Here is a 10,348-nt window from a genome sequence, read left to right on the forward strand (position 1 = left end):
TGGGGACAAGTGTTAATTCCCCAGCCAACTTCAGGCGTAAGGCCTTAATAAACAACTGGCGGAAGCCCTTACTCAAGATCTGCCTCCGAGTCGTCTAATACACCGCAACAAAATTAAGCCAGGAGAGCGGCCTCCTAGACGAGGGCACGGAAGTGGCTATGTTAATGTGAGAGATTAGCATGATGTTAATGTGAGAAATTAGCATGTAACTGTAGAAAAGAAGAAGAGCGGCCTCATCAACAAGGGAGTGCAACCCAACGGGTGTAATCCAAAGGGCATGAGAGTGCAATGCAATGGACATGTGAGCATGAGAGATCTAAGAGAGGCATAGAGAGAGAGAGACAGAGAGTCGAAATAACAGCTGACATAAGCAGGTTGGATGGAAACATCACAGTCAGTTAAGACTTTACCTGGTTAATAACGTCCTTCCAATGATTGCTCAGTTTGTACCCATCCTCTCGTTTGAAGTTGTGTCTGTGTTTATATATCTGGATGGCTTCATGAACAAATCTCTGAAGGTAGCCGGTAGGTTTATATTGTTAAGAGCTTAGTTCAGCATGGACCGACAGAGTATTGCTAGAAGTTTTATTATACATTGAGTGCGCGCGAAGCTGGTAGCTGCGCGCCAAGGGAGAGAGGACGGAGAGAGCATAGAGAGAGCTGGCGCAGCCATGAGGAAGGGCGGGAGAGGCACCACAGGGTGCCCATGCTAAGCTGGTAGCTGCCCGTCAAGGGAGAGAGCACAGAGCAAGGGAGAGAGCAACCGAGAAAGAGTGTCAGTGCTGGCGACCAGCGGACGAGCTGCGAGCTCTATCGGGTATCGCCGAAGGCAATCATCGTGCCGACTCAACAATCTTCCAGCAGTGGAGAAGCCTGCAGCTGCCACCAAGAGAGAGAGAGCCATGTGCATGACACGCCCACACACACACACGACTCATCGCCCAGCTGGAACCGAGGTCCTCTTGGTACAAGGAAAGCCTCACCTCGGCGCCCGCTGAACTCAAAGAGTTGAGCACACAGACAATACACCCACACACACATGACGCACATATCGGGACTAAAAAGATTGCTCCAAAAGTTATCTTTGTTTCGAAAAGGACTAAAATGCACTATCCTAAGGTAGTGCATTAACTATTAGCTGATCGTGAAAAACATTGTTCGGTCCATTGAGCTGCATGAATATGGTCGTTTAGAAGTATTTGAGTAATTCGGTTAGTTAATTGCATAGCTTTATCAATGAAATCATTGACGCTAAACCTTTATACGCATTGATGTTACGAATCTACACACTGACAGGAATACTATTGTGTTGAGATTTATTTCTTTTGATCACGGAATCTTGCCCGCGAATCAATTGAAGCCCATTAGCCAATTGATAAGCATTTATTAGGCAAACAGGCACACTGCCGCACACTATTGTTCCAGGGCATTTCATTAATTGCATAATCTTCCCAATGAATTAATTGAAAACTACTGTTGCCTTGGGCACCTGTTTCTTTACTACTGTTTATACTGTATCCAGCGGTGAGATCTGAATTTTGAGACCTGACATAAGCACACTAAAACATAATCAGTAAAAGGTAAAGTGAGAATCATTGTATTATCACAATTGGTAATACACCCTTAGACAACCAAGCTGAGCCTAATTAGCACAATTACATAACACTCGCATAACTTCATACAATTACACCTTCATTTCATTATCACATTCGGAAATACCAAAGACAACTAAGTGGGGCCTAATTCGCATCAATGAATAATTACATAAATTCAAAAAAGTACACATTTTAAATTTGCATTTTATTTTATACATTTTTTTAAAGACCTAATATATGCAACAATGGTAAGTCCCCACCTCTTAGTGGCAAGCTCCAAGTTCAGCAGCAGCGCCTCAAACTCCTCTGAGCGAGCAGCAATTACCAGATCATCGGCATACATAACATGGTTGAATACTAGGGAGCCATCCCATGACCGCACCCGGGCATCGATCAGCCTCCCATTGTATCTGTAACAGATGGAAATTCCTCCGGTATAACTATTGAAGGCTTCACGAACTACGTGGTTGAAATAGATGTTAAATAATGTGTGAGCCAGAGGACATCCCTGTCGCACACCAAAATGAACAGGAAATGGCTCCGACTCCTGGCCACGTAATTTTACCCCTGGGCCCGCTCACCATCATGAAGGTCCTTAGTGATCGTGAGCAGCAGGTCAGGGACTCCGAAAGCACGAAGAACAACCCAGAGCCCAGGCCTACTGATGGTGACCAGGTCAATAAAGCAGAGATGTAGGTCTTTTTGGAATTCTGTACACCTCTGCTGTAGCAGACGGACAGAAAATATGGCATCTGCGCAGGACTGCCCTTTCCTGAAATCATATTGGGGCTCCACAAGCCTCTCCTCAGCGTGCCTGGCAAGGCGATGTTGAAAAATCATTGCCAGGACCTTTCCCGGCACACTGAGGAGTGAGATGCCCCTGTAGTTGTCACAGTCTGTGCAGTCCCCCTTCTTAAAGAGGGGGACCACCAGGGCATTCTTCCAATCCTGCGGAACCCGTCCAGTGGTCTAGACTGTTGTTATTATGTCATGTAGGGCAGTCTGTGCACAAACGCCTCCCTCAGCATTTCGCTTGGGAGATCATCTCTGTCCGGTGCCTTTCCTGGTCTCAGATTCTGGATCGCCTTTAGTACTTCCTCAACAGATGGCACCTCAGCCAGCCACTCACAGGGGGTGACTTCTTCCAATATTTGAGGCACCGCAGCCTCAGCAGAGTCATCCCCACTTTGTCCTACGATGTTTTCCGCGCTGAGGGATTTCCCCTCCCTCAGGACCTCACAGACATGCTCAGCAAATCTGCAAACCTGTTTCTGGGGGTTGGAGATTGGATCACCGTTCTTTCCCCAAATGTTGATAATCGGTGTGGCGCTGCAGGTTACTTTTTATGGAATTAACAAAAGGCGGCTTAACTTAGCTTCCCTTTTGTTCAGCTTAAATTCCGCCTCCGTTTTAACTCACTGGCCATCTCCTGCAGTATAAAAATGATGTCACCAGCTTATCCCCCCCCCCCCGCGGCCCATCCTGACTCCTCCCCCCCCCCCTTCTTAACCTATATATAATCTCGTGTCTCTTAGAGCTCTCTTCACTTGATGCAGTAATTTTGCTGTGACGGTTCCACCTGAAGACGGAAGATTGTGTAGCCTCCGAAACGTCGTGATTTAATTTATTTACATTTTTTACCTACGTGACTTTACCGAAAAAACCTTGCAGTCACGAAAACTTCAAATCTCGAATTAATGCCATCTACATGGAGGATTTTCACTTATCTGTTAGAGTTTTTAACAGACAACGAGACAAGAAGTCACAGCTTATCGAGACACTAACCTTCCTCAAGAGATGCCGTGACAATAATACCCATCGCTTTCACACTCACATCTGCTGCTGTCTTCACCGAACGCTAAACGGATTCTGTTTATAGCTAGCCTATCACTAATCTCAAAGAGAATACGATTACTCCGACTTGAACTCGATAATTTAGACCAAGATTCTCTTACAATCAAATTTAATGTTAACACAAAAAAATGTCCCCTTCCGATTGGGATCGTGTTGACAACATGACAACCTCTACTGCTGATTCACTGTCAACCAAATGTAAAGCTAACCTGATCGCTAAATTCAATCTCCTAGCAAAAAAGAATCCAGAACCATGCATTACAAAGCTAGATGTTAACAAGATCGTTATTAATCAAAGTAACATCCCAATCTCTGACAATCTAAAAACGATACTAGCTAAAGGGCTGAATTTCGCAGTTATCCCTAAACATATCCCAGTAGAGGATATAATATCACATGTCGATGTTGCCCTCAAATGCTTAGGACACATCCAAATGGACGTTGCTAAAGCTGAAATAGCCACTATCCTCAAGAATGCTAAGAAATCCATTAGCAACATCAGCAAAAACGAGCGTTCTGAACTCGCAAATTTAAAAAAGAAGGATGACATAGTCATACTCTCGGCCGACAAGGGCAATGCCACTGTCATCATGGATAAAAACTCATACAACAACAAAATCCAGGACCTGCTCAATGATGGCAGCTACTCCAAAATCAATAGAGATCCGACTAATAGCCTAACTACTAAAACAAACAAGATCATCACGAGTTCGACTTCCCTAATTGAACTAATCAAGCGGCTCTCCCTGAAACCCTCGGCTGCAAAACCTCCCAGATTATATGGGTTTCCCAAGATCCATAAAGAAGGTACCCCACTACGGCCCATCATGTCCACGATCTACTCACCTACCAGCAAACAGGCCCGTTTTCTGTCGGATACTCTACTTCCCTTCACTGGCAAGATCTCTGCAGCAGTACTGAACTCAACTCACTTGGTCTCTCTTGTCAAGGACATTGCACTGTCTACTGATGATGTCCTCGTTAGTTTTGATGTGGTCTCTCTGTTCACCAAGGTCCCAGTGCCTGACACCATAGCACCATCCGCCAAACTGTTTCTCCCACCATACAGAAACAGCCACTTGAAACTCCGATCAAAACTGTCACGTTACCATACATAGCAGGCGTGACCAAAAAGATCTCCAAAATTCTAAACAAACATAAGATCCAAGTCCGATTCAGTACAGTACATAAAATCCGTGATCTAATTCCATCTGTGAAGGATGTCATCCCTGACTTGCAATACCCTGGAGTCTATAAACTGAGTTGCAGCTGTGGTGACTGTTACATTGGGGAAACGAAACGTCATGTCTCTGATCGTGTCCGCGAGCACAAATCAGATTTGAAACACGCCAAAATTGAGTCTTCCGCCGTTGCCGACCATTGCTACAACGCGGTGGGCTCTCATGAGATTGTTTTCTCCGAGACTAAGGTGCTCTGCAAACCCTCTGGCTACCAAAGGTTTGTACACGAAGCCATTCAGATATACAAACACAGACATAATTTAAACCGTGATGATGGGTACAAACTTAGTCATCATTGGAAAGATGTTATCAACCATACATAAAAGATTTAATTACACATTTTTGGACCATCTTATCTGACAGGCACTATTTTACTTTACCGAGTATTTACATCCCTAACGCTTAACAGTACTCTCTTTAATGTCAGCCAACACTGGTATAAACATAGGCATTTTCGTTTTCCTTTTCTATTATGTACATCCACATTGACTTGCGCATAAACACGTCGTTGACCACGAGTACCTCGTCCCTCTGTTAGCCCTCCCCCCCTCCCGATACGTTCCATTCATTGGCTACCACATTCTGATAAGCCCCTCCCCTCCCTCCCCCCTTAACTGGCACTTAAGAGCTTACATCTTGAATCCCTCCTTCACTTGATGCAACAAATCTGGCTGTGACGGTCCCACCTGATGACGGAGACTTGTGTTGCCTCCGAAACGTCGTGATTTTTATTGTTTTATTTTTATTAATTTTTATTTCATTTTTCACCTACATGACTTTACCGAAAGAACTAAGAGTATGAATCCTTGCAGTCACGAAAGCTTCAAATCTAGAAGGAATAAATAATTGAAGACTTAGTCCAACATGAACTGAACCCTGATGTCCCTGCGCTGGTTAGGCACTGCCTCACCAACACTTACTTCACCTGGAATGATACCTTGTCACCAGTGATAGCCAATGTTTTCATGGAGAAATTTGAAACAGACGCCATCCAGACATCCACTCTGCGTCCTTCCCTGTGGAAGAGATACGTGGATGATACTTTCGTCACTTGGCCACATCGCCTCCCAGCATTGAACCAATTTCTAGATCACATCAACCCCATGCACCCATCCATCAAATTCACCATGGAAGTGGAGAAGGATGGTAAGCTACCATTCCTGGATGTTTTGTTTGAGAGGAGACCCAATGGCTCTTTGGGACATTCTGTCTACAAGGCCACCCACACAGATTCCTACCTGAAACCTGATTCCCACCACCATCCGGCACAAAATAATTCCCTCATCAAAACACTATACTATAGGGCCCACTGCATCTCTAACCAACACCACCTGGACAGGGAATTGGAACGTACATCTGGCCCTCAAGATGAACGGATACTCGGACCGTGCTATCCGCCAAGCTGTTTCTCCCACCGTGGAGAAACAACCCCCGGAGACACCGATCAAGATCATTACGCTGCCATACATAGCAGGCGTGACCAAAAAGATTTCCAAAATTCTAAACAAACACAAGATCCAGGTCCGATTAAGTACAGTACACAAGATCCGTGATCTGATCCCATCCATAAAGGATGTCATTCCTGACTTACAGTACCCTGACGTCAACAAACTGAGTTGCACCTGTGGGGATTGTTATATCGGGGAAACGAAACGACATATTTCTGACCGCAGTCGCGAGCACAAGTCGGATTTGAAACATGGCAGGACGAATTCTTCAGCCGTAACTGACCACTGTTGTAATACTGCTGGTTCTCATGACATTGTTTTCTCCGATACCAAGGTGCTCTGTAAACCTCCAGGTTACTACCAAAGATTTGTCCATGAAGCGATCCAGATATACAAACAAACATAGACATAACTTCAACCGAGATGATGGATTCAGATCGAGCAATCATTGGAAGGATGTAATTAACCAAGTTAAACGTTAGCTGCACGTGCAGTTTATGGCTAGACAGACAGTTAATATTCAATTATCATAAACATATCCATATGTAATTAACCAAGTTAAACTTTAGCAGCCTTGTAGTTTAATGTAGTATACTGCAAGGCAAGCAGTTTAGCTGCTTCTACTCCACACGGCTCGCCCTCGGGCCATCCGTCCTCCCCCCCCCCCAGCTTTACCTTCTCCCTTAACCTCCTCCTAATCCCCTGCAGCATAACAAAAGGTGGCTTAACTTAGCTTCCCTTTTGTTCAGCTTAAATTCCGGCCACGTTTTAACTCACTGGCCATCTCCTGCAGCATAAAAATGATGTCACCAGCTTATCTACCCCCCCCCCCCCGCGGCACATCCTGGCTCCTCCCCCCTTCTTAATCTATGTATAATCTCGTGTCTCTGAGAGCTCTCTTCACTTGATACAGTAATTCTGCTGTGACGGTTCCGCCTGAAGACGGAAGCTTGTGTTGTCTCCGAAACGTCGTGATTTAATTTATTAAAAAATGTTACCTACATGACTTTACCGAAAAAAAACCAGAGTAATTAAAGAGCGATTTGTGATAGCAGGCCATTGAGGTAGACTCCATCTCCTCAGCAACCCACGACCACAAACCATCCTTGCAGCGCCTCACGGCTTTCCGAACCTCCGAGCGAAGGCTGCGGTCAGCCTCCTCATTCTCTGACGTGGGATGCTGTAGACCAGGGGTCCTCAAACTACGGCCCGCGGGCCACATGCGGCCCGCCGAGGACATTTATCCGGCCCATGGTCACTAATTGGGCTGGAGGGGCTGCCTGCTGTTTTCCCGTGCTGGTCAGTGACAGACAGCCGAGGAGTAGGAAACCCAATTTAAATGACAGTAAGTGCATTTATATTCTGATTGATATTCAGTTATATGAGGTTATATGTTGTATGTTGTGTAAGCCCCGGTTCAAACTGTTGCGATCTCTGAGCAGTGCGAGTTCAGCCATATGCTTGTATGGCTGAACTTGCATTAGATTCGGAAGAAAAAAGGCACATGTGCCTTCTTTTTTCCTGCAGTGGAATCGGATTGCATGGGTCTTCTCCCCCATGCGATCAGATTCCTATGCGAGTTCGCAGATCGCACTGCGATCTGTGAACAAAACTGCAGGTGTAATTAACTTTTTAATGGCACCCGCACCAGTGTGAGCCTGGGGTAAAAGCAGAGTTCCCCCAATCAGACTGCATTGATGGGCAGTGCAGTCTGTATGTCTCTGTGTGGGCAAAGTTATTGCTGGTATATTGTTTTTGTAGCGCTGTATATATATTGGTATTTTACTAATAGCAATTTTGACTCCCTAGGAAACAATGATGTCAAGAAAGAGAAAAATTGACTCGGAGTGTAGGATATTCAAAGAACAGTGGACTTATGATTACTTTTTCATGCAGTACAAGGAAAGAGCTGTGTGTCTGATATGCCAGAATATAGTGTCTGTGTTCAAAGAATCCAATTTACGTCGACATTATGAAACTCAACATAAAGATACATATGATTGTTTGGTCGGAGAAATGAGAAAAGATAAAATATTAAAACTGAAAAATACATTAACAACTCAGCAAAATACTTTTGTGAAGCAGAAGCAGCTAAATATTTCATCACTGCGAGCAAGTTTTCAAGTTGCCAAGCTAATAGCGTGCACTGGCAGACCATTCGTGGAGGGAGAATTTGTTAAAGAATGCCTTCTTTCTGTTGCCAAAGAGATGTGTCCAGAGAAGGCCGATTTATTTAGTACAGTGAGTCTTTCAGGACCTACAATTACACGGAGGATTGAAGAAATGGGAGACAATTTGCATCAGCATTTGCAAAACTCCACAAAAAAACTTTCCTATTTTTCCTTGGCACTCGACGAAAGCAATGATGTTCGTGATTCTGCACAACTTCTAATTTTTATTCGTGGGACGAATGACTATTTCGAAGTCACAGAAGAGCTTGCTGCACTGCAAAGCATCAAAGGAACAACTACAGGAGAGGATATCTATGAAAAGGTTTGCCAAACTGTGAATGGTTTGGAGCTGAACTGGGCTAAACTAGCCAGTGTGACAACTGATGGTGCTCCTAGCATGGTGGGGTCTGAGAAAGGAGTAATTGCTCGCATTAACCAAGAGATGGACAAACATAACCATTCTCATCCAATAGCCATACCCTGCCTCATCCACCAACAAGCGCTGTGTAGTAAATTACTGAAGTGGGACTCTGTTATGAAAATTGTGGTATCTTGCGTTAACTTCATTAGAGCTCATGCACTAAACCACAGACAATTTCAGGAATTTCTGTCCGAGCTAAATGTTGACTATGAAGATGTTCTGTACCACACAGAAGTCCGTTGGCTGAGTCGAGGGAGAGTTTTGAAACGTTTCTATGACTTACTTCCACAGATTACAGCTTTTCTGCTTTCAAAAAACAAAGAAGTACCAGAGCTCAATGATGCAGAATGGAAATGGCACCTTGCCTTTCTGACAGATGTAACAGAGCTACTCAACAGTTTCAATGTGCAACTTCAAGGAAAGGGGAAGCTCATCTGTGATATGCAATCACATGTCAAAGCATTTGAAGTAAAATTAGGCCTCCTCATCAAACAAGTGAAGGAGGAAAACTTCTGCCATCTCCCCACAACTCAAAATCTTTTAGCGGAAAAACCATTGGTTGCATTCCCAAACAAAACATGTGTGGATTCACTGGAAAAATTGCAAAAGGAGTTCCAATTTAGATTTAAAGAGCTTCATCTCCATGAACAGGACATACAGCTTTTCCATAACCCATTTTCTATTGACATTGAAAATGTGGATACAATTTACCAAATGGAACTGGCTGAACTGCAGAATTGTGACTCTCTGAAAGACGCATTCAAGTCAAGCAGCCTTCATAATTTCTATGCATCTCTGGCAGCACTTACCATCTTTGGCAGCACTTATGTCTGTGAACAGACTTTTTCCAGAATGAAACATTTGAAATCTCCAACCAGATCTAGACGATTCCTCGCACCCTGGATACTCTCTGTTCCAGCTACTCCCCTCCGGCAGAAGGCTGCGGTACATCAAGACCAAAACCCCACGTCATAAAAACAGTTTTTTCCCATCTGCTATTGGCCTCCTCATCAAGGCCAAGGGCTTAAAATGACTTTTACACTTAAAATGACTGTTACACTTACTATAACATTTTATCTACATAATTACACCTTTCCATACTTACAACGTGTAATCTTATTTGTATTTTTGTATTTTAAGATTGTTTAATACGGCTAATTAACATTTTACATTCGCATTTTATAAGGTCTACTTATTAATAATTTTAAAGATTTTAGCCCTTTGGTATTACTTATACTTTGTAACGTTAGTATAGTTAGAGTGTATACCTTTTATATAAGTTAAGATTCCTACTTGTTCAATGTATGCACCGCCCCACCATAGTGAATTCCTTGTTTGTGCAAACTTACATGGCGATTAAAACCGTTTCCGATTCTGATTCTGACTAACGGATGCACACTTGCATCACTTGTTACGACTAGCAGTGACAAATATGGAACCGGACATTGACCATCTCATTAGCCAAAAGCAGGCCCATAGTTCCCATTGAAATACTGGCAAGTTTGTTGATTTAACTTTACTTGTTCTTCATTTTAAATATTGTATTTGTTCCCGTTTTGTTTCTTCACTTCAAAATAAGATATATGCAGTGTGCATAGGAATTTGTTCATAGTTTTTT

Source organism: Lethenteron reissneri, chromosome 33 (assembly GCF_015708825.2).
Source record: "Lethenteron reissneri isolate LAM-NWPU_2019-01 chromosome 33, ASM1570882v1, whole genome shotgun sequence".
NCBI lineage: Eukaryota > Metazoa > Chordata > Hyperoartia > Petromyzontiformes > Petromyzontidae > Lethenteron > Lethenteron reissneri.